Genomic DNA, 23770 nt, shown 5'->3' with positions numbered 1-23770 from the left:
GGGAAAACACCTTTGCTGTCCAACAGTTGCTCTGACAAGGAGAATTCGAAGAAACTGTTTCCGTTAGCTTCATTGGCACATCACTCACCCCTATGTACAGGCATTAATCGAGCATTCAGCTTCATTAACCGTCAGTCGTATTCCTTGAAATTTCAGGATTAAAGCCTGGTGGCATCGAATTCTTGCCACGATAGTTTGGCTAACAACCATTCAGCCATCTTCAGGTGTGTCTTTTGCACTGGAAATGGCTATCTCACATCGCTGACTTTATAGCAATAATTGCCGAAAGGGCGCATGCGCGACCCTTTTCGACTTTAGCGTCCTCTTCGAGTATTGCTCCGTCTTCAGAGCGCAGGCGCTTGCGTAACGATGACACGACAAGTGCGCTCTCTGTCGGAATGAGAGATGATGGATTAAAAATCCAGGTATAAAATTCACAAAAATTATCTATCGCTAAACGTGTCATTAGCCGTAAAATGTATTCTCTCTGAAGATATTGAAGAAATCAGCGGGACCCAGACATAATCCAGCCATCATCGTCATCTATAACATCTTCAGCCAATCTTATTTATGTCAATTCCTTAGAAAAAATAAAGGAATCCCAGAAGGATCTCGTCAATGCCAAGATTTCCGTGGTAGAGTATTTCATGACATGTCCTATGGAGATACAATTCGCGGCTATGGCTGAACTCAGGGATGAGAAAGAGCGAGCGTGGCGACCATGTTCAACACAACTTTCACGATCTGTGCACTTTGCCCAACCAAAGTGGGCTTTCCATGGTGTTCTGTAGATTCCAGCCCTCCGAAACCACAGAACGTCCTTTACCGAACCGAGAGTGGTACAAGCCTTGTAAGTTGGAGGAATATTACTTTGACATGATGTTTACTTAACGTTCTGCCTGATTTTGACGAAAAATCATCAGCACGTAGAAAGAACGCCCTGGACCAAGATGAAACTAGGCAGAACGTTAAGGAAACACTATGTCAAAGTAATCTTCTGCTCAGCTAAAAAGATTTGTTCTCTTCTCGATTCGCCAAGGATGATCTGGAATTACGTAGGACTCGAATCAACAGAGCAGTGTGGCAACCTTACATTGGGCAGACAGTGCTTGGAAGATGCGTGAAACTTCATTGCAATACTCCCCTTCCGAATCCCAGTAAGTCAACTGTCGCCGAGCATTATATCTCCACAGGACATTCCACGGATTATTCTCGTGCGGGAATCTTGGCCTCGACGAGTTCCATCTCGAGTTCAGTTATTAAAGCATCAATGGGAATACGTTTGGAGGGAGATTTATTAATCGTGGTGATGTTTTTGAAATGAATATGACATTCAACCCGGTGATACATTTACAATGAAGCGCCGTAAAAACTCGTATAGTAATGTGTATTCACATAGAGAAATATAGAAACAGGCAGAATGCGGCTCTGCTGTCGGTAACGGTAATATAAGACAACAGGTATCTGTCGCAGTTGTTAGATCGGTTACTGCTGCTACCCTCCTGGAAATTGAAATAAGAACACCGTGAATTCATTGTCCCAGGAAGGGGAAACTTCATTGACACATTCCTGGGGTCAGATACATCACATGATCACACTGACAGGCACTAGTACAGTGTATAGCCACCTTACACAGCAATGCAGGCTCCTATTCTCCCATGGAGACGATCGTAGTGATGCTCGATGTAGTCCTGTGGAACGGCTTTCCATGCCGTTTCCACCTGGCGCCTCAGTTGGACCAGCGTTCGTGCTGGACGTGCAGACCGCGTGAGACGACGCTTCATCCAGTCCGAAACATGCTCAATGGGGGACAGATCCGGAGATCTTGCTGGCCACGGTAGTTGACTTATACCTTCTAGAGCACGTTGGGTGGCACGGGATACATGCGGACGGGCATTGTCCTGTTGGAACAGCAAGTTCCCTTGCCGGTCTAGGAATGGTAGAACGATGGGTTCGATGACGGTTTGGATGTACTGTGCACTATTCAATGTCCCCTCGACGATCACCAGAGGTGTAGGACATCGCTCCCCACACCATGATGCCGGGTGTTGGCCCTGTGTGCCTCGGTCGTATGCAGTCCTGATTGTGGCGCTCACCTGCACGGCGCCAAACACGCATACGACCATCATTGGCACCAAGGCAGAAGCGACTCTCATCGCCAAAGACGACTCGTCTCCATTCGTCCCTCCATTCACGCCTGTCGCGACACCACTGGAGGCAGGCTGCACGATGTTGGGACGCGAGCGGAAGACGGCCTAATGGTGTGCGGGACCATAGCCCATCTTCATGGAGACGGTTGCGAATGGTCCTTGCCGATACCCCAGGAGCAACAGTGTCCCTAATTTGCTGGGAAGTGGCGGTGCGGTCCCCTACGGCACTGTGTAGGATCCTACGGTCTTGGCGTGCATCCGTGCGTCGCTGCGGTCCGGTCCCAGGTCGACGGGCACGTGCACCTTCCGCCGACCACTGGCGACAACATCGATGTACTGTGGAGACCTCACGTCCCACGTGTTGAGCAGTTCGGCGATACTTCCACCCGGCCTCTCGCATGCCCACTATACGCCCTCGCTGAAAGTCCGTCAACTGCACATACGGTTCACGTCCACGTATGCCGCGCCAAACTGGCTGACACTGACGGCGGCGGTGCACAAAGGCTGCGCAGCTAGCACCATTCGACGGCCAACACCGCGGTTCCTGGTGTGTCCGCTGTGCCGTGCGTGTGATCATTGCTTGTACAGCCCTCTCGCAGTATCCGGAGCAAGTATGGTGGGTCTGACACACCAGTGTCAATGTGTTCTTTTTTCCATTTCCAGGAGTGTACAATGGCAGGTTATCAAGATCGAAGGGAGTTTGAACGTGGTCTTCTAGACGTGCACGAGCGATGGGACACAGCATCTCCGAGGCAGAGATGAAGTGGGGATTGTCCCGTACGACCATTTCAGGAGCGTGCCGTTAGTATCAAGAATCCGTTGAAAAATCAGATGTCCGACATTGATGCAGCCGGAAAAAGATTCTGCAAGAACGGGACCAATGACGACTGAAGAGGATCGTTCAACGTGACACAAGTGCAACCCTTCCACAAATTGCTGTAGAATTCAGTACTGGGCCTCATGAAGTGTCAGGGTGCGAACCATTCCACGAAACATCATGGATATGGGCTTTCGGAGCCAAAATCCCGAAAGCCCAGTTGTGTACCCTTGATGACTGCACGACACAAAACTGTACGTCTTGCCTGGGTCCGTCTACACCGACATTGGACTGTTGATGACTGGAAACACGTTGCCTGGTCGGACGAGTCTAGCTTCAAATTGTATCGAGCGGATGGACTTGTACGTGTACAGAGACAATCTCATGAATCCATGGACGATGCATGTCAGCAGGGGACTGTTCAAGTTGGTGGAGGCTCTGTAACGGTGTGTGCATGTGCAGGTAGATTGATATGACGCCCCTGACACGTCTAGAAACGACTTTAAAGGTGACAGGCACGTAATCATCCTAGCTGATTACCTGCATCCATTCGTGTCCATTCTGCTTTCCGACGGACATGGGCAGTTCCAGCAGGACGATGAAACACCTTCACGTCCACAATTGTTACAAGGTGGTTTCCAAGAACACTCCTCTTAGTTTAAACACTTCCGCTGGAAACCAAACTCCCTAGAAGTGAACATTATTGACCATATTGGGATGCCTTGCAACGTGCTGTTCAGAAGAGATCTCCACTCCCTTGTACTCTTAGGGATTTATGGACACCCCAGCAGTATTCATGGTGTTAGTTCCCTCTAGCACTACCCCAGGCATTAGTTAAGTCCATGTCACGTTGTGTTGCGGCTCATGTGCGCGTTCGCGGGGGCCATATCCAATCTTAGGCAGGTGTATAACTTTCTTTGCCTCTTTAGTTTAATATGATCAGAAAGAAAACGTTTTGTGACTGATGATACGTTTATTAATTTGACATCTGAAAATGAACTCTACCAGCCCGCTTTCCAACATAGAGCGACCACTATTATACATGCACCTGGGCTCCATAAATGGAACAATATTCTAAGAGGGGTGAAACTCGACAGGGGTCGCCAGTGTTCTGGCTGCCCTTCCATATTCGCCTCCACGCTAATTTTTGTATAAAGTTAGCGATATGAACTATCGATATACAGTGAAAAACACTTCCCTGAAGACGTCTGTGTGATTGTCAGACTAAATATCGTGGTAATGATTCGATGTCGTCCGGCTGCAATCCAACTTCATATACTCTTTACGCCAGCAAAATTTCAAGAATCATTAGGTTGAAGATGGTGATGCGATCCATAGGCAGGGCCACGATCACAGCGAGGGAAATAGCTTTAAGGACTTTCGATAATTTTAATCTATATAAGAAAAGAGTCGAATAGCTTGGGGTGTGGTGTTATAGAAAGATGTTGAAAATCAGGGGTTGGATAAGGAATGGGGAGATTCTCCACAGGATCAACGAAGAGAGGAACTTATGGAAGGCACTGGGAACAAAAAGACGATAAAATAGGACATAGGTTGGGTCATCAAGAACGTACCTGCATGATACTGGAGGAATATACCACACAAGTAATTAAGGCGCAAGTGCTACTCTGAGTTGCTGTCACTGAAGATGTATTTCATGGAGGCCGCAAGACCCACTTCCGAAGACTAAGGCGCCCTCCCTCTTAAAAGTTTCTAGACACCCAAGATTAACATATACTTATAATCTGCCGGCCGCTGTGGGCAAGCGGTTCTAGGCGCTTCAGTCCGGAACCGCGCAACTGCTACGGTCGCAGGTTCGAATCCTGCCTCTGGCATGGATGTGTGTGATGTACTTAGGTTAGTTAGGTTTAAGTAGTTTTAAGTTCTCGGGGACTGATGACCTCAGATGTTCAGTCCCACTGTGCTCGGAGCCATTTTTTTATACTTATGGTTTGTAATTTTGCTTTGAGATGACAGCAGAAGAGCCAACTAATATTCATGATTATCTTCCATTAGGTAACAAAAAGCCTCTAAAAAGTAAAATTACCAAATGAATATCTTCCGATATTTCGAAAGTCTGAGAAGGCCCATAAACAGAAAGGCGATCAATGTGAAGCAACCGTGAAACCTTCCTGCCAGGGAGTAACATGTGTACGTATAATGAGGTTAAGAAGTCATGAGATAGCGGTACGCCCATATACAGCTGACAGCAATATCGCGTATACAAGGTATAAAGGGACGGTGGATTGACGGAGCTGCCATTTGTACTCAGGTGACGCATGTGAAAAGATTCTCGACTCGATTATGACCGCACGACGGTAGTTAACGGACTTTGAATGCGGAATGGTAGTTGGAACTAGACGCATAGGACATTCCAGTTTGGAAATCGATAACGAATTCAGTATTCCGAGAATCACATTGTCAACAGTCTGTCGGGAATACCAAATTTCAGGCATTATCTCTCATCAAGGTCAGCACAGTGGACTACGGACTTCACTTAACGACCGACAGCAGAGGCGTTTGCGTAGAGTTCTCAGTGCTAATTAGCATGCAACACTACGTGAAATATCGGCGTACGATAGACGCGTCCGTTAGACAATGCTGCGAAATTTTGCTTTAATGAGCAATGGCAGCAGATGACCGACGTGAGTGCCTTTGTTAACAGCACGACAGCTCCTGCAGCGTCTGTTCTGTGCTCGTGATCATGTCGAATGGACCATAGACGACTGGAAAACAGTGGTCTGGTCAGATGAGTGCCGATTTAATTTAGTAGGAAATGATGGCAGGTTTCGAGTGCGGCGCAGACCGCACGAAGCCATGGGCCCAAATTGTCAACAATACACCGTGCAAGCTAGTGGTGGCTCTACGATGGTGTGAACTGTTTTAGATGGAATGCTTTTCGTCCTCTGGTCCAAATGAACCGATAATTGACTGTAAATGGTTATGTTCGACTACTGGTAGACCACTTCCAGCTTTTCCGGAACTTCGTGTTCTAAACAAGGATGGAATTCATTTCTCGCAGAGGTCGCGCCTGTCGTGGCGCGGTCCTTGTCAGCTGTCTGTTGACTGACGTCTCCTCGCCGCCTTCTCTGGACTTGCGTTCTTCCTCTTCGTTCCGGAACTTCTGGTCACACCAGAACAGAACTCACTACCACGAGTAACTGGCTCACTGGAAACGTATGCTAGTCGCACGCTGCAAGTAGCGTGTCATTAATGTTTTGTTTTGCTTGTAAATACTTACTATGCAGCTTAGGAACACCTGCATCGAATCTTTGACGAAAAGTTGTGATGTGGGAGACTATGTCATCTTTTGCGTTTATTACAGTATGAGAGGCATTTATTGAAAAGGTGGTCAATGTGCTTCCATAAATCTGAATATCGGAAAGAATGCTACCTTCCCGGAACGCCTTAGAAGTCTTTCTTCAATTAAAATATTAGATAACTTTAATTTATTGAAAAGAGCCTCGAAATAGTCCTATATCGATCTATGTCAAGTTATGCGGAGTAAATTTTATACGCTACAGGCCAGCCGGGGTGGCCGAGCGGTTCTAGGCGCTTCAGTCTGGGACCGCGCAACCACTACGGTCGCAGGTTCGAATCCTGCCTCAGGCACGGATGTGTGTGATGTCCTTAGGATAGTTAGGTTTTAGTAGTTCTAGGGGACTGATGACCTCAGATGTTAAGTCCCATAATGCTAAGACCTATTTTAGCCATTTATACGCAACACCTGATGCTGCATACGGCAGCATTAAAAAAAAAGATTGTTTCTGTGGCTAATTCACATTCAAGTAATGTGAGCATTTACCTTCATGTAGCACTTAAAATATGAGTTAGATTTCAAAAATAAAAGCTTTGTGACAAAGTCATATAGCTTACAAAATCAACAGCAGCTAGTTGGCAGATACAAGTAATGTCGATCGCGCCCTCTTCTTCGACCTGCCTGGCTGTGACCACTAAACGCACTGATAAACTGTCTTCATTGACTAGCGTGTGTCGTGCATACCTTCTCTGTGCCCAGCATCTTTTACAACACCAATAACAATACCCATTCGCCCACAACTAACAATCGCCGCCAAACTTAGAGGACCTTTCTGAATTCAGACATATCAAGCGCCTTTGGATGACGCGTTATGTAACCTGAGCACGCAGGATTTTCTCTTACGTTGTCTTCCGTTGAATAACATTTAGAATCACTGCAACCCAAAAACAACGAACGCACCTCATACGTGCCTCTATAACATCTGTTTTCAACGTCATCGCTGCTGTAAGGTTTGGCAAGGGCTGTAGTCGATTCGTCAGAGAACTTCACTGAAGTGGTCAACGAGCCTCATGCGGCTCGCGAAGCCGCGGTTTCGCGACCACTGTTTATTCCTGATGTTATTCAGTTGCTGCGTTGAAGAGCAAGAAATAAAAGAATTCAAACAAAAATCATCAAAAAGGAATCATTGACCAGGATGAGAAAAGAAAACCTCAAGGTTTGTGATTTGCCCTTTCGAGTAATGTAAAAATGACGTAGAGAGAATTAGACTGAGAAATGGTGGGATATTGTAAATGAATCTTAATGTAATATCAGCACAAACTTCCTCGGTTTGAGAATGCTTGTACACGGCACAGTTCAGCGAAAATGGTTGCGGTCTGCATACTGGTTATTACTAATTAAACGTTTGCTTGATGGGATGGCACTGTAACAAAAATGTTGCAGCTTGCTGAGAAATACCCAGTACCATTTATTAATAGTTTTGACACAGACTTCACTTAGCTCTGGTAATATATTGATGCATGGGACGTGATGTCCCATATAGAACACAATGCAATAGAAATGACTTTGCTCTCTATTAGCAATCTGTGGTGTAGTCACATGACAAAGAAATGAGACAGACATTAAATCGATTGTCATACTTCTCCCTAGGTAGCGATTGCTAAACCAGATGTAGTTTTCTGATTGGAACTTGGGTGGAACTTGCGATAGTTTGGTCCACAGGGTAACTGCAGGAAATGCATGTACTGCTGGTGCTGCAGGAAATGAACTCTGTAGCGTTAGCGGCACATTTTCTGCATGTTTGGAGAAGGACCACAATTTCGACCTGTACTGGGAAGAAGCAGCGTAGTCCTTGTTTGTTAGCGCTCCCTGTGGCGGCAGACCACACTTTTCGCGGACAAATAAGACTCGCTGATGGATCTGGTAGTGGAAGCAGAAAGTGAAAGCGAATAGAGGGCCGCATCTGTTGCGGGTTTCTCGGAAATTACAGGACGCCAGGCGAGTAATGTACATGTGTGGTGGCAGCCTCTCGTTCCTTAACTGTGTACCTCTTGAGCCGTCTACACAACATCTGTCCTTTGGTTGGGGGGGGGGGGGGTTGGTGAATGGGATGGATGTTGGCTAATATCATTAGCGACTAGTGACGTCCTCCCATTCCTGCCAACGTGTGTTTTTGGTGCACACACCGAGCTTGCTCGAACTGCCATTCTCCTGTGGCACCACGGAAAGCCCACCCTAAACCATAGGGTGTGGCAACTGGTCAAATGTTTGCATTTTGAGGCTGGTCTGATATGTTAGGCATGCAGTCCACTTCTATCAGTTCATCCCTGGCAGGTGGGCACTGCTGCTGCAATCACTGGCAGGGGCGACTGCTGGTTGTATTCCCTTAGACCTTCTGACTCTTTAAGGGAAAACTGCCTAGGAGTTCAGCCTATGTTCATGTGAGAGCGGTGTGGACTGGTTTGGTTTTTTCGGCCAGTTGTGATTCCATCTGAACATTTAATCTTCTACTGCTCTGTGACTGTGACTGATGCACACGTCTTTTTCTGATACTTCAGTGTGAAATGAATACCCATGATATTCAGATTAAACGGTTTTGTGTCAAACGTTGTAGAAGCTCGACTCGTGCTTAATGTACAAGTATGTCGTTCTTGTACACAATGTTAGCATGTTCTATGTGAATGTTGTTATTCATTCAACTGAAACATCAACAGTGGCAGAAACCTTCTTTCAGTACAGTTCAATAAATTGGGTGCCGTTTCAAGCTAATTATACATTGTTTGACTGGGTAGCACTAGAACCGAGAAGTGGCAACATAATAAGAAGTATACTTCCTGGCAGATTAAAACTGTGTGCCCGACCGAGACTCAAACTCGGGACCTTTTCATTCGGGAGGCAAAGGTCACGAGTTCGAGTCTCGGTCTGGAACACAGTTTTAATCTGCCAGGAAGTGTCATATCAGAGCACACTCCGCTTCAGAGCGAAAATCCCATTGTAATAAGAAGTAGCCAACACAATAAGAAGCAGCAAACAAAATTTATTAGTACTTGCGATACAGAGTTTCTGAGCACTTGGTACTTGATGTACTCTGCCTAAAATTATAAAATTTAAATAACACATGTCTGCTTATTTTGACCTCTTTTCCACTGCACTAAGTTTCAGGTTCAGATGGCTCTAAGCACTATGTAACATAAGATCTGAGGTCATCAGTATCTTAGACTTAGAACTACTTAAACTTAACTAACCTAAGGACATCATACACATCCATGCCCGAGGCAGGATTCGAACCTGCGACCGTAGCAGCAGTGCGGTTCCTGTCAGAAGCGCCTAGAAAGCACTCGGCCAAAGCGGCCGGCTTGAGTGTCTGGGAAATTGGGTTATGGCACTTACCGCGTCCTCTTCGTAAGTAAAATACCACCGTTCCGTTTCATTAATTTTGCTATGTAACTACATTAAAATGTGCATTCCGTTTAGTAGTGTGTGGTAGAATTACTGCGTTTTCGAGATAAAGTGTTTATCTGAAGGAGCATACTAGTGATCGTGTAGAACAGCGTGCGTGAGAGAGACAGATGAATCTGAAATTCATATTGTCAAACACGCACTCCATTTTGATTACCAATCAAATGCGTCCGTATTTTCCACCTCAGCTTGGAACTGATCAATGGCCGCATTGTTGTTGTTGTTGTTGTGGTCATCAGTCCTGAGACTTGTTTGATGCAGCTCTCCATGCTACTCTATCCTGTGCAAACTTCTTCATCTCACAGTACCTACTGCAACCTACGTCCTTCTGAATCTGCTTAGTGTATTCATCTCTTGGTCTCCCTCTACGATTTTTATCCTCCAAGCTGCACTCCAATATTAAATTAGTGATCCCTTGATGTCTCAGAACATGTCCTACCAACCGATCCCTTCTTCTTGTCAAGTTGTGCCACAAACTTCTCTTCTCCCCAATCCTATTCAATACTTCCTCATTAGTTATGTGATCTACCCATCTAATCTTCAGCATTCTTCTGTAGCACCACTTATCGAAAGCTTCTATTCTCTTTTTGTCGAAACTATTTATCGTCAAAGTTTCACTTCCATACATGGCTACACTCCATACAAATACTTTCAGAAAAGACTTCCTGACGCTTAAATCTATATTCGATGTTAACAAATTTCTCTTCTTCAGAAACGCTTTCCTTGCCATTGCCAGTCTACATTTTACATCCTCTCTACTTCTACCATCATCAGTTATTTTGCTCCCCAAATAGCAAAACTCCTTTACTACTTTAAGTGTCTCATTTCCTAATCTAATTCCCTCAGCATCACCCAACTTAATTCGACTACATTCCATTATCCTCGTTTTGCTTTTGTTGATGTTCATCTTATATACTCCTCTCAAGACACTGTCCATTTCATATAACTGCTCTTCCAAGTCCCTTGCTGTCTCTGACAAAATGACAATGTCATCGGCGAACCTCAAAGTTTCTATTTCTTCTCCATGGATTTAAATACCTACTCCGAAATTTCCTTTTGTTTCCTTTATTGCTTGCTCAATATACAGATTGAATAACATTGGGGAGAGGCTACAACCTTGTCTTACTCCCTTCCCAACCACTGCTTCCCTCTCGTGTCCCTCGACTCTTATAACTGCCATCTGGTTTCTGTACAAATTGTAAATTGCCTTTCGCTCCCTGTATTTTACCCCTGCCACCTTTAGAATTTCAAAGAGAGTATTCCAGTCAACATTGTCAAAAGCTTTGAATAAGTCTACAAATGCTAGAAACGTAGGTTCGCCTTTCCTTAATCTTTCTTCTAAGATAAGTCGTAAGGTCAGTTTTGCCTGACGTGTTCCAGTATTTCTACGGAATCCAAACTGATCTTCCCCGAGGTCGGCTTCTACTAGTTTTTCCATTCGTCTGTAAAGAATTTTGTAAGTATTTTGCTGCTATGGCTTATTAAACTTATTGTTCGCTAATTTTCACATCTGTCAACACCTGCTTTCTTTGGGATTGGAATTATTATATTCTTCTTGAAGTCTGAGGGTATTTCGCCTCTCTCGTACATCTTGCTCACCAGATGGTAGAGTTTTGTCTGGACTGGCTCTCCCAAGGCCGTCAGTAGTTCCAATGGAATGTTGTCTACTCCGGGGCCTTATTTCGACTCAGGTCTTTCAGTGCTCTGTCAAACTCTTCACACAGTATCGTATCACCCGTTTCATCTTCATCTACATCCTCTTCCATTTCCATAATATTGTCGTCAAGTAAATCGCCCTTGTATAGACCCTCTATATACTCCTTTCACCTTTCTGCTTTCCCTTCTTTGCTTAGAACTGGGTTTCCATCTGAGCTCTTGATGTTCATACAAGTGGTTCTCTTATCTCCAAAGGTCTCTTTAATTTTCCTGTAGGCAGTATCTATCTTACCCCTAGTGAGATAAGCCTCTACATCCTTACATTTGCCCTGTAGCCATGACTGTTTAGCCATTTAGCACTTCCTGTTGGTCTCATTTTTGAGACCTTTGTATTCCTTTTTGCTTGCTTCATTTATTGCGTTTTTATATTTTCTCCTTTCATCAATAAAATTCAGTATTTCCTCTGTTACTCAAGGACTTCTACTAGCCTTCGTCTTTTTACCCACTTGATCCTCTTCTGCCTTCGCTACCTCATCCCTCAAAGCTACCCATTCTTCTTCTACTGTATTTATTATCCCCATTCCTAACAATTGTTCCCTTATGCGCTCCCTGAAGCTCTGTACAATCTCTGGTTCTTTCAGTTTATCCAGGTCCCATCTCCTTAAATTCTTACCTTTTTGCAGTTTCTTCAGTTTTAGTGTACTGGTCATAACCAATAGATTGTGCTAAGAGTCCACATCTGCCCCTGGAAATGTCTTACAACAATGGCCGTATTAGGGCTCTGTGTATTTATTTAATGCATTATTTCTTTAATGTACTCATTTTATAACGATTGGTGAACTGTAACTGTCCTAAGGATTCAGTCTATTCAGAATGGCTGCGGTCTCACACAGTCTGTCTGCAGAGCAAGAAGAGATCATTGTGGACGAGGTGCCCTTTACCACATAATTATGACAGCTGTCGTTCTTGAACAGGCAGAACATGACAATTAGAGTGCAGCATGCGACGATTTACGTAAGCCAGTTCGTGTGCGTTTTTCGTGTTCACTACTTCTGTCACTTGTTAGGTAATACTTAGAGCAGTGGAATGTGGTTAATAAATGTAAAATCTTTGATGCTTATTGGACATTTTGTGACTTTCAGAACATTTTAATGAGAAAATAATAGGAGCTGAGATACGGAGTACTTCTGAGTTCTGAAAGCGTGTTTTAACGTTCCAAGAAATGCAGCTCAAAAATTTTGCGATATCCGTGATCTACAGTGTCGAAATGCAGTACCATTGAAATATTTAAACAGTCTCTAGTTACATTTGAAAAAGATTGAGATTCATCTCCTCTTTGGAAAAATTTGCACTACATGGTATAGAAAAACAAAACTAGATTACGAGGAAGCAGTGGCCATCTTTGTCCCACAAATATGTTGAAAAAGGTCCAATATCTCGTTATGATATTAGTGACTGACCATATTCAGAAAGAACTTCGGTGTTTGATGCAGATAGTTTAAACGCTTTAATCCACAGTGATTCACATTAGTTTTCCTCAAGTACTCGCAGATATGGTGAACTGCGACACTTGCATGCAACTGGGAAATTCAAAAACGGGATGTACGGGTACCCCACAGTCTAAACCAAAATAAAAAAAAAATCAGCGGGTGGCACATATGTGCATCTATCCTTGCTCGTCGTCAATTGGCTTGTGAATAACGCCGGCATATCCTATCCTGTGTCGTTGCTAATGACGAAAAGCGGTGCCTTTATGCTAACGTAAGGAAAGTACAGATATGACTAAGCAAAAACAAAGCTGCAGCTCCCAGCGTTTCCACAAAAGATAATGTTAAGCATCTAGTGCAACAGTGACGGTGTGATGTACTATGAGTAGGTTCCGTGAGGTGTAACAATCAGCGCCGACCTTTACTGCCAAGAAATGAGACGCAGTCCAAGAACCGCGACTAGGGAGGCTGCGTGAAACGAGGCTACTCCACGATAACGCCCGCTCGCTTTCTGATACACTGCAAAAACACGCTACGCAGATGTTGGTTTGGGAAGTCTTTCCGTACCCTCCCCGTTCATCTGCTCTTGCACCCTCAGATATTCATCATTTCCGCTCAGTATCGAACAACCTTCCAGGAACTTCCTTTCCAAATGTGCGCTCCGCATATGTCTCAACGAGTTCTTCACCTCAAAGCCACGCTATATCGGCAGTCGTGGAATCGAAAAGTTACCCCAGTGTTGGTGTATTGTTCTAAATAGTGAAGACAAAATAATATTCTTCTGTGTTTATAGAACTTACGGAAAAACGCTGTGAACTTACATCTACATCCATACTCCACAAGCCACCTGACGGTGTGTGGCGGAGGGTACCTTGAGTATCTCTATCGGTTCTCCCTTCTATTCCAGTCTCGTACTGTTCATGGAAAGAAGAATTGTCGGTATGCCTTTGTGTGGGCTCTAATCTCTCTGATTTTATCCTCATGGTCTCTTCGCGACCTATACGTAGGAGAGAGAAATATACCGCTTTACTCCCCGGTGAAGGTCTCGAAACTACAACAAAAAGTTATGCACCAGCCCTACAGTTTGAAGACTAGAACATCCCATCCGGGCCATAGGCAGCGAAGGATATTTTAACACCACGTACATTGATTTTTTATATTTGTGTAGCACTATGGGTAGGATTTTCGCAGAAATGTACTGAAAATTATTTAAATCCACCAGTTCATACAAACGTTTTGTATTGGTTTTTCGTTGATTGTTAGGCGTAAATTCACTCTCATTCATTCCCGGTTAAGCATCCATCTGTCCCTCTGCCAGTTCAAAGGTAGGAAAGAGGTGGGAAAACTGGCTATGATGGGAAAAGTAATCATTGTGGTCCTAGAGATATAAGGCGCTGGGATGCCGGAGAAATGTTTGAACAAAATTTCCCTGAGGGGTCCAGTCACGCAATCAAGTCTAGCCCGTTTACAGTTGCGTTTGCCACTCTCACAGTTTTAAAAATGTTTGGTTAGTTAAATTATAGTGTTGTAAGGTAACTGGTCAGTTTGTGTATTTATTGTGGAGAGGGAATGTGACTTACGTCTTTTCAATTAATTGTATTTAAAGCATCATATCTTGATTTCATAATCTTTCTTTAGTTGCTAGGAGATGTGTAGCTCCTGCGTAAATGCGTCAATACGGGCAAAGTGGCCATCTCGACGATGGACGGAAGGAGATCTCCGCTGAGGTTCTTATACCAACTTCTTACAATTGTGACATAGACGCGGCAAATAAAGAAAGAGAAGAAAAGGAAAAAAACCTGAAAGTAGTTAAAGAGAAGAAAGGCCGAAAAAAATGAATTTGCGAAGAGCAGAAAAACTGACCACAACGATGAAGACACAGAGTGCATGTACTGGCAAAGAAGAATTTTCAAATTGAACGCCAGGACAACAGTGGGTTTACTGCCACTTTCGCCCCTTCTGCGCCTACGAAATCTATACTTTCACTTTTTTGTGAAAATTGTAAATAATTTAAGTCGAATAATCTATTACATTAAATTATATTCCATTAAATTCTATTTCGGTCTTTTCTGTCCCTTAATTTGGAGTTTTGAAGTAAGCGGCAACTTGGCTGGATCGTGTTGTGCGAAATGTCCATTTAACTACGTTCTGAAAACTGAATTGTTTAAGGTACCCACTTAATTTGATCCTAAGGTAATTCAACTGTCTGATATTATATTTCAATAGTTACTTATAATGATCACTACCTTCTATGCATACCTCGATCTGTTCACTTTGCCCGCTCGCTCCTGTTTGAAAAAAAAAACCGTAGGCTTTGTAACGGGCTTCATCTCAAATTGCCGGCTCTGCGAATCGAGTAGAAAATGGAAGTACAAAATCGAAGCAAAGCAAAACGAAGTTCAATAAGTTCTTAAAGTTGCTGTCATTGCCTTTGGTTAAGAGTTCACCACATCTTCAGTGTTATTGTTGTGATTGTGATTACGCTTTTCTGCTAAGCTACGTTCCTGAAAGCGGTCTCTGTTTCTAAGAAAAGATGAGATTATCTTTTAACACGAGAGGTGTCAATGTTGTAACCCCTGCTATCTCATACATTTATCAATATATTAGTTTTCTCACTACGACATTGTGATACGCTTTGCTTATGGACATTAAAACGTCCGTAATCAATTTCCGTGGCCCCATGAATACAACCACCAACATTTTCGCTCTCCACAGCGATTCTCCTAACGAGTAGTGAGAACAATGACGTTCCACTGAACTGACGTTCTGGGGGCCGAATTCTCACCGTTCAGTTTCCCTAGGAGTTTCTGCGTCTAAAGTCTGATCTGTTGACAAAACACGCTGCCGTTTTCGCTAAAACGGGCTTCGTCTCACAATACACGTGTTTTGATGCAATCCTTTTAAGCTGCAGACCATTCATGCGTGGGCACTCAGAGTGATTGCTGTCCCGCGGGAAGTTTACTGGCCGACAAGCGGTAGCACCGATTCGAAAAGCTGTCGTGGTACTTTCCGTTGTATATACAGTAGGTGGATTGTGAAATTTTCGACATTCCTGTACTTGGACAAAGAGATCTGTGGGGTTTTGTTGGTCATTTTTAGGCACTTATCACACCAATTTTCTGTACATTTACTCACAATGTGCGAATGCACTTCTGTTGGAATCATCTACACGTACAGTAAGTTAAAGATACCTATTTTCGCACTAAGTCTCTTTGCTAAAAACGTACTTCTGGGGGCCTTTTTTGTTTTATTATACAAATTGTGGGTTGACAAGCCATAAAGAGTGAATTAAATCCTGACTGGGTCGATTAAATAAGCATATGTACCCTCCAGAATAATGAACGTGGAAATTTGTGATTATTAAACAAGACCAAAGTACAATTTCTGTGATTTGTTCCATTAAAATTGTCGTTAAACAAATAGCAACATTAATTTTCTTACAAACATACCATACATAAACAAATGACAACCTGTCGTAAAATTAATCTCATAAAAACTTGGCGCATCTGACAGAGGGGGTTAGGAGGAAATATGACAATCTCGCAAGTTAATTAATTAGACGTTCCAATGGCTTTCGTAATTTTAAGTGAAAACAAGTAGTACTATTGAAGGGAATTAGGCACAAATGTAGTCGGAGCTGAAAGTGACTGTTCATGGAATTAAAGTGCAAGTCTTCGGAGGGAAGATTTAAATTATTGCTTTAAATTGCTTTAATTGTCCTGCACATTTGTTTGTAGTTGTGGCTCAGACTTTCCGTAATATTACAGGTGGTGGCTTAAGAGGTTTTGAGATCGACCATTGGCGGAACCGACCACCCCAATTACTGGCTAAGTTAAAATTACCCAGTTCACCAATTCAGTCGGCTCACCCGCTAACAGCGGTTCTCAGCATAGATGTGTGGTGGTGAAGGTTTCTGAAGATCATCTTGAAGTTTGGAGATGAATTCAGGAACTGATATCTGATCGAGTGTTAATTGAAGTGGAACGTGCCATCGGCCCATCTTGTTTCTTTCACTGACGCTTCATTGGCTTGGCTCCAGATCTTTTGAGCATCAACTGATCAAGCCGTTCCTTCCAAAAACCTAGTTCCCTTCGTCTAGCTATTAACCAATAACCTGCTTCCTACAGAAATTTCTCATCACTTTTCTTTCTGTCTCTTTTTTCGACCAATGAGGTGTTCTGCATTGCCGTCCATCATTTCTTTCTAACTTATAATTTGATTGAATTTTATCACTTTGATTGTACTGAAAGAGCGATCTGTTTAAGCTGCTAAGACAATCAACAGCCTAGATCACATAAAATACTTCTTTATTTAAGACAGCCAGTTTCAACAGACTTTGCTCTCATTTTCAGGTCTTAATAATCCTGTTCTTGTAAAACGTGTTTATTTTACGTTGAACCTCATGCCAAGTTATCACGTGAATAAAAATTGGTACATAAGACAATATATGTCATAACTTAGTTTTTAAACATTTTAGTTGTAGTTGCTATATAGTGTGATGATTTTTATCCGCATGACAACTTGGTGTGCGGATCAACAAAAAATAAAAACATTTGGCAAGACAAAGTATTTTAAGTCATGAAGATGACGGCAAAGTCTGTCGAAACAGGTTGCCTTAAATAAAGAAATATTTGATACGATCTAGGCTTCTGAAATATTTATAGCATTTAATTTACTTACCTGAACCAATACTGGCCCGTCTTACATTACGTAAGCATTTGTTTTCTCCAAAGTCGAAACATTCGGCAGCTCCCCAGCTTTCCAGAGGCCCAGGACTGTGGTCTCCTATCCATCTTCGAGATACTTATATCTAGCTTCCTGAGGAAGTGGCCGGCGTCCTATATTTAGAGTACAACGGCACCTTCTACTGTCTATGGCGGCCCCGCTCACTCCATTGTCAGGTCGAAAATTTTTTTTGTCAGGAGTCAGGAGTTCTCCCCACGCTATCTGCGTTTCTAGACAAAGCCTGACGTTCTATGGCTGTGCTCCAGTGCAACAGAAATTGGCCAGTGCATTACTCAAATGCGATTCTGCTTATGAATTTCGTAAAAGACGGGCCCATTGGAGTGTTAGACTGTTTCTATTCTAACAGAGGGTTATGTATGTCCACTCACTCTTTCCCCATTGACGACTAGCGCTACACTTGAAAGAAATCTTAGCAGTATGTCTAAGAAACCAAACAAATGTGGTTTACTTGTCCTGATTAAAATCGTACGAAGTGGTAAGTTTCTGTGTCAGTAACTCACTACACCACACTATGTCTGCAGGGAAAAGTAGCGTCATAACAATTTTTCTCCTTAGGAATTCTCATGAACCAGATGGGGTATTTCATGTCAAATTGTTAATGAATCACGCTTACACTTTCTGGATGTGATACATCCCAACCATGAGAAACTTAAACCATGGTCATCGACATGGAAATGATGTTCACTAAAATAGAATATACGTTTATGTTGAATTCCTTGTAGATATGAAGTGTTTACTTTCATAATGCTGCTGTGGTCAATCTAACCCCATAAATACATTTGAAGTATATATCTCCTTTCGTATCACAACTATTATTTTCATTATAAGCCAAAGCGAGAAAGAAACTGGTATTCAAATACAGAAATACGTAAACAGGCAGAATATGGCGCTGTGGTCGGCAACGCCTGTATAAGATGACAAATATCTGGCGCTGTTGTTCGAGAGGTTACTTTTGCTTTTGCTACAGTGACTTTGAATATGGCGTTTATTTGGCGCACGAGCGATGGGTCACATCATCTCCGAGGTAGCGATGAAGTGCGGATTTCAAGAGTGTACCGTGAATATCAGGATTCCATTTAAAAATCAAAGCTCCGACATCAGAGCGGCCGGAAAAAGGTTCTGCAAGAACGGGACCAACTACCACTAAAGAGAAGCATTCAACCTGACACAAGTGTAACCCTTCCGTAAATTGCTGCAAATATGTGTTGGGCCGTCAATAAGTGTCAAAGAGCGAAAACTTCAACGAAACATCATCGATATGGGCTTTCGGAGCCTGTGTACTTTTGACTAATGCAAGACACAAAGCTTTACGCCTCGCCTGGGCCCGTCAACGCTGACATTGGACTGTTGATGATTGGAAATATATTGCCTGTTCGACAGGTCTCGTTTAAAAATTTTTCCAGCTGATGGTCGTGTACAGAAAGACAACCGCATGACTCCATGGACGCTACATATCAGCAGGGGGCTGTTGAAACTGGTGGAGGCTTCGTAACGGTGTGGGGCGTGTGCAGTTGGAGTGATATGGGTCTCCTGATACGTCTAGATATGACTCTCACAGGTGACACGTGCGTAGGCATCCTGTCTGATCACATGCATCCGTTCTTGTCCAGTGTTCATTCTGACGGACATAGTCGATTCCAGCAAGACAATGCGACACCCCACACTTTCAGAATTGCTACAGAGTGACTCAAGGACCAATCTTCTAAGTTACCAAACTCTCCAGCGATGAACATTATTGAGAATATCTCCAATGCCTTGCTACGTGCTGTTCAGAAGAGAACTCCACCCCCTCGTACTTCTACGGATCTATAGACAGCCCTGCAGGATTCATGGTTTCACTTTTCTCCAGCACAACTGGAGATGTTTGTCAATCCCATGCCACTTCTTGTTGCGTCACTTGTGCGTGCTCGCGAGGGCCGTACACGATACAATGCAGGTGTACCAGTTTTTTTACTCTTTTGTGTAAATTCCTTTCTCTGTAAGTCAACTGTATCTAATGATGTTTTGTTCTGTTTTATATTTAGCAGAAAATTAAAATAGTTTTGGTATTGAGTGCCATTGGGGTCAATATGTCCCAGTTGTGACTTGAATTTTCGTTTCTTTCAAGTAGCATTATGAACATAGAAGATCATTGTTAAGCTGAACAGCTGTTATACGAAAAACTGCAATAATGAAAATAACATTCCCAACTTATTTTAGTACCCAACGTTAGGGTTTCTTGTTTCACCTGTTGTCGTATGGTTTATAGACTTTTTCCACAGCGTGTCGTACAACTGCATTACGAGTAAAAAATATTTTATTAGTCCTCAACTTTGTGCACTTAAATTCGAAAAAGAGGAACTAAGTAAAATACCATCTGATGACGATGGAGAAACTGATGCTGTTAAGCCTGAGGACAATGAATGAGGTGAAAGGGTAATTTATCGATGAGTGATAGAAATTATTATTTGTAGAAAAAAATCATGGGAAAGAACCTTGAGAGTTTACGTAGGAGGCATCCAGGTCGAAACTACTGAAAACAGCTACAGGCCCAACATGGTTTAGTGTAAGGCTTGTAAATATAGTTCAGTCAAAATCTGAATTATTGAATCCCAACATTTTCCAGAGTATTTTAAGCGTATCATCAAAGATGGTACCATTACTTTTGGGAACAAATAGGAAGATCATAATGGAGAAGAATGTGAGTGCTTCCTCGGTCTGTTTATACTTGGAAGAGTGTACAAACGTTACTGTGAGAGCATAGTGAATTTATGAAAGAAAGAGCATGACCGACCTATTTTCAGTACAGCCATCGCTAGGGACTGTTCTACAGAAATAGCACGCTGTTTTCGGTTCGATGATGTACAGCAATGGCGACAGAATCGTAGCTCTGGTAAATTTACTCCTGGATGCGATATCTTTGAACAGTTAAAGTTGATGAACAACCAGTAAACTATAGAGGCTGGTGTATTCTTTCTCAGTGTATCCCTTAAAAGCCCCGCGGTGTATGGTATGAACGTATGGGACTGGATATGGCAGCACTTATTACCATACGACAAACCTACAAGTGTATAGAGGAAACTTCCATGTCCAGTATAGAGAAATATGTCATAGAAAGGGTAATTTATCGATGAGTGATAGAAATATCACAACAGACAATTTCTTTACAATTTGGGAGTTCGCAAGGAAATAGCACGAAAACAAATTACCCTACTTGGAAAAATAAGTAAAAATCGTCACGAACGTCGTGCAGAAATTATCATTGCAAGAGGAAGAACTGTAATATATTGGGTACTACTGCCCAATTTTTTTTTTTTTAAATTTGGCTTGACTTAATTCCTGCCAATGACAAGAAATGAGAACTGCTTCATGCACTGGGAACTTTTCCAACATAAACTCCTGGAAATGGAAAAAAGAACACATTGACACCGGTGTGTCAGACCCACCATACTTGCTCCGGACACTGCGAGAGGGCTGTACAAGCAACGATCACACGCACGGCACAGCGGACACACCAGGAACCGCGGTGTTGGCCGTCGAATGGCGCTAGCTGGGCAGCATTTGTGCACCGCCGCCGTCAGTGTCAGCCAGTTTGCCGTGGCATACGGAGCTCCATCGCAGTCTTTAACACTGGTAGCATGCCGCGACAGCGTGGACGTGAACCGTATGTGCAGTTGACGGACTTTGAGAGAGGGCGTATAGTGGGCATGCGGGAGGCCGGGTGGACGTACTGCCGAATTGCTCAACACGTGGGGCGTGAGGTCTCCACAGTACATCGATGTTGTCGCCAGTGGTCGGCGGAAGGTGCACGTGCCCGTCGACCTGGAACCGGATCGCAGCGACGCACGGATGCACGCCAAGACCGTAGGATCCTACGCAGTGCCGTAGGGGACCGCACCGCCACTTCCCAGCAAATTAGGGACACTGTTGCTTCTGGGGTATCGGCGAGGACCATTCGCAACCGTCTCCATGAAGCTGGGCTACGGTCCCGCACACCGTTAGGCCGTCTTCCGCTCACGCCCCAACATCGTGCAGCCCGCCTCCAGTGGTGTCGCGACAGGCGTGAATGGAGGGACGAATGGAGACGTGTCGTCTTCAGCGATGAGAGTCGCTTCTGCCTTGGTGCCAATGATGGTCGTATGCGTGTTTGGCGCCGTGCAGGTGAGCGCCACAATCAGGACTGCATACGACCGAGGCACACAGGGCCAACACCCGGCATCATGGTGTGGGGAGCGTACTCCTACACTGGCCGTACACCTCTGGTGATCGTCGAGGGGACACTGAATAGTGCACGGTACATCCAAACCCTCATCGAACCCATCGTTCTACCATTCCTAGACCGGCAAGAGAACTTGCTGTTCCAACAGGACAATGCACGTCCGCATGTATCCCGTGCCACCCAACGTGCTCTAGAAGGTGTATGTCAACTACCCTGGCCAGCAAGATCTCCGGATCTGTCCCCGATTGAGCATGTTTGGGACTGGATGAAGCGTCGTCTCACGCGGTCTGCACGTCCAGCACGAACGCTGGTCCAACTGAGGCGCCAGGTGGAAATGGCATGGTAAGCCGTTCCACAGGACTACATCCAGCATCTCTACGATCGTCTCCATGGGAGAATAGCAGCCTGCATTGCTGCGAAAGGTGGATATACACTGTATTAATGCCGACATTGTGCATGCGCTGTTGCCTGTGTCTATGTGCCTGTGGTTCTCTCAGTGTGATCATGTGATGTATCTGACCCCAGGAATGTGTCAATAAAGTTTCCCCTTCCAGGGACAATGAACTCACGGTGTTCTTATTTCAGTTTCCAGGAGTGTAGAAAAACAGAAATCAGCGCAGCAAATTTCTTCCTCTTTCCACTCCTCTCTCACCAAAGTGCAAAAAGGATATTACGCGGATGTGGCTCCAAATGTAAACGTTTCGTGGATAGAAAGCATCCAGGTAAGTGCAGGGTGTATTTCAATTTTGCGGCCGCGAGGAGTGGTTGCGCGGTTTACGGCACCATGTGCGGACTGCACGGCCCCTCCTGCCAGATGTTCGAGTCCTCCTTCGAGCATGCGTGTGTGTGTTGTTCGTAGCATTGGTTAGTTTAAGAGGTGCGTAAGTCTAAGGACCGATGACCTCAGCAGTTTTGTCCCTTAGGAATTCACACACATTTGAACAATTTCGTATTTAAACATGAATAGTTGTTTTGCTTTAAATGCAAGGGAGTTGAACGTGGTAAGGAGGTGAAGAACGTACGTATCCTCCAAAGATGCCCTATCTAGATTATTTTACCAGAGGATGGTATTCATGTAGCATACAGCCGTTACGATGCCTTTCATGACCACATAGGCCCCACATAATACCGCCCCAAAACAGCAGGGAACCTCCAACTCGCTGCACTCGCTGGACAGGGTGTCTAAGGCGTTCAGCCTGACCGAGTTGCCTCCAAAGACGGCTCCGACAATTGTCTGGTTGAAAGCATATGTGACACTCATCGGTGATGAGAACGTGTTGCCAATCCTGAGCGGTCCATTCGACATGTTGTTGGGCCTATCTGTACCACGAAGCTTGGTATCGTGGTTTCAAAGATGTACATCGCCATCGACATCAGGAGTGAAGTCGCACATCGTGTAACCTATTGCGCACAGTTAGAGTCGTCCTGTGGCTACACAAAGCATCGTTCAGCATGGTGACGTTGCTGTTGCCATAATCCGTAGGAAGCGATCATGTACTGCAGTAGAAGACCTTGGGTCGCCCATGGGAGGCATGTCATCGACAGTTCCTGTCTCTCTCTATATCTCCTACATGTCCTAACAACATAGCTTTGATTCACTCCGAGACGCCTCGACACTTTACTTGTTCAGAGCCCTTCCTGGCACAAAGTGACAATGCGGCCGCCATCCAACCCCCTACGGACCGTCTAAGCATTGTTGAACTACAGACAACTCGAGCTGTGTACCACCTCCCTGGTGGAATGAGTGGAACTGATCGGGTGTTGGATCCCCTCCGTCTGATGGGCGCTGCTCATGAATGGTTGTTTACATGTTTGGTCGGGTTTAGTGACATCTCTGAACACTAAAAGGGACTGTGTCTGTGACACAATATCCACAGTCAACGTCTATCTTCAGTAGTTGTGGAAACTAAGGTCACGTAAAATTTTTCCGTTGTGTGTATTTTAAAAATTTAATATAATTTAAGCACACACACTAAGAACTATAACAGGAATCAATTC

The sequence above is a fragment of the Schistocerca gregaria genome, chromosome 4 (assembly GCF_023897955.1).
Source record: "Schistocerca gregaria isolate iqSchGreg1 chromosome 4, iqSchGreg1.2, whole genome shotgun sequence".
Lineage (NCBI taxonomy): Eukaryota > Metazoa > Arthropoda > Insecta > Orthoptera > Acrididae > Schistocerca > Schistocerca gregaria.
This window is presented reverse-complemented; position numbering follows the sequence as displayed.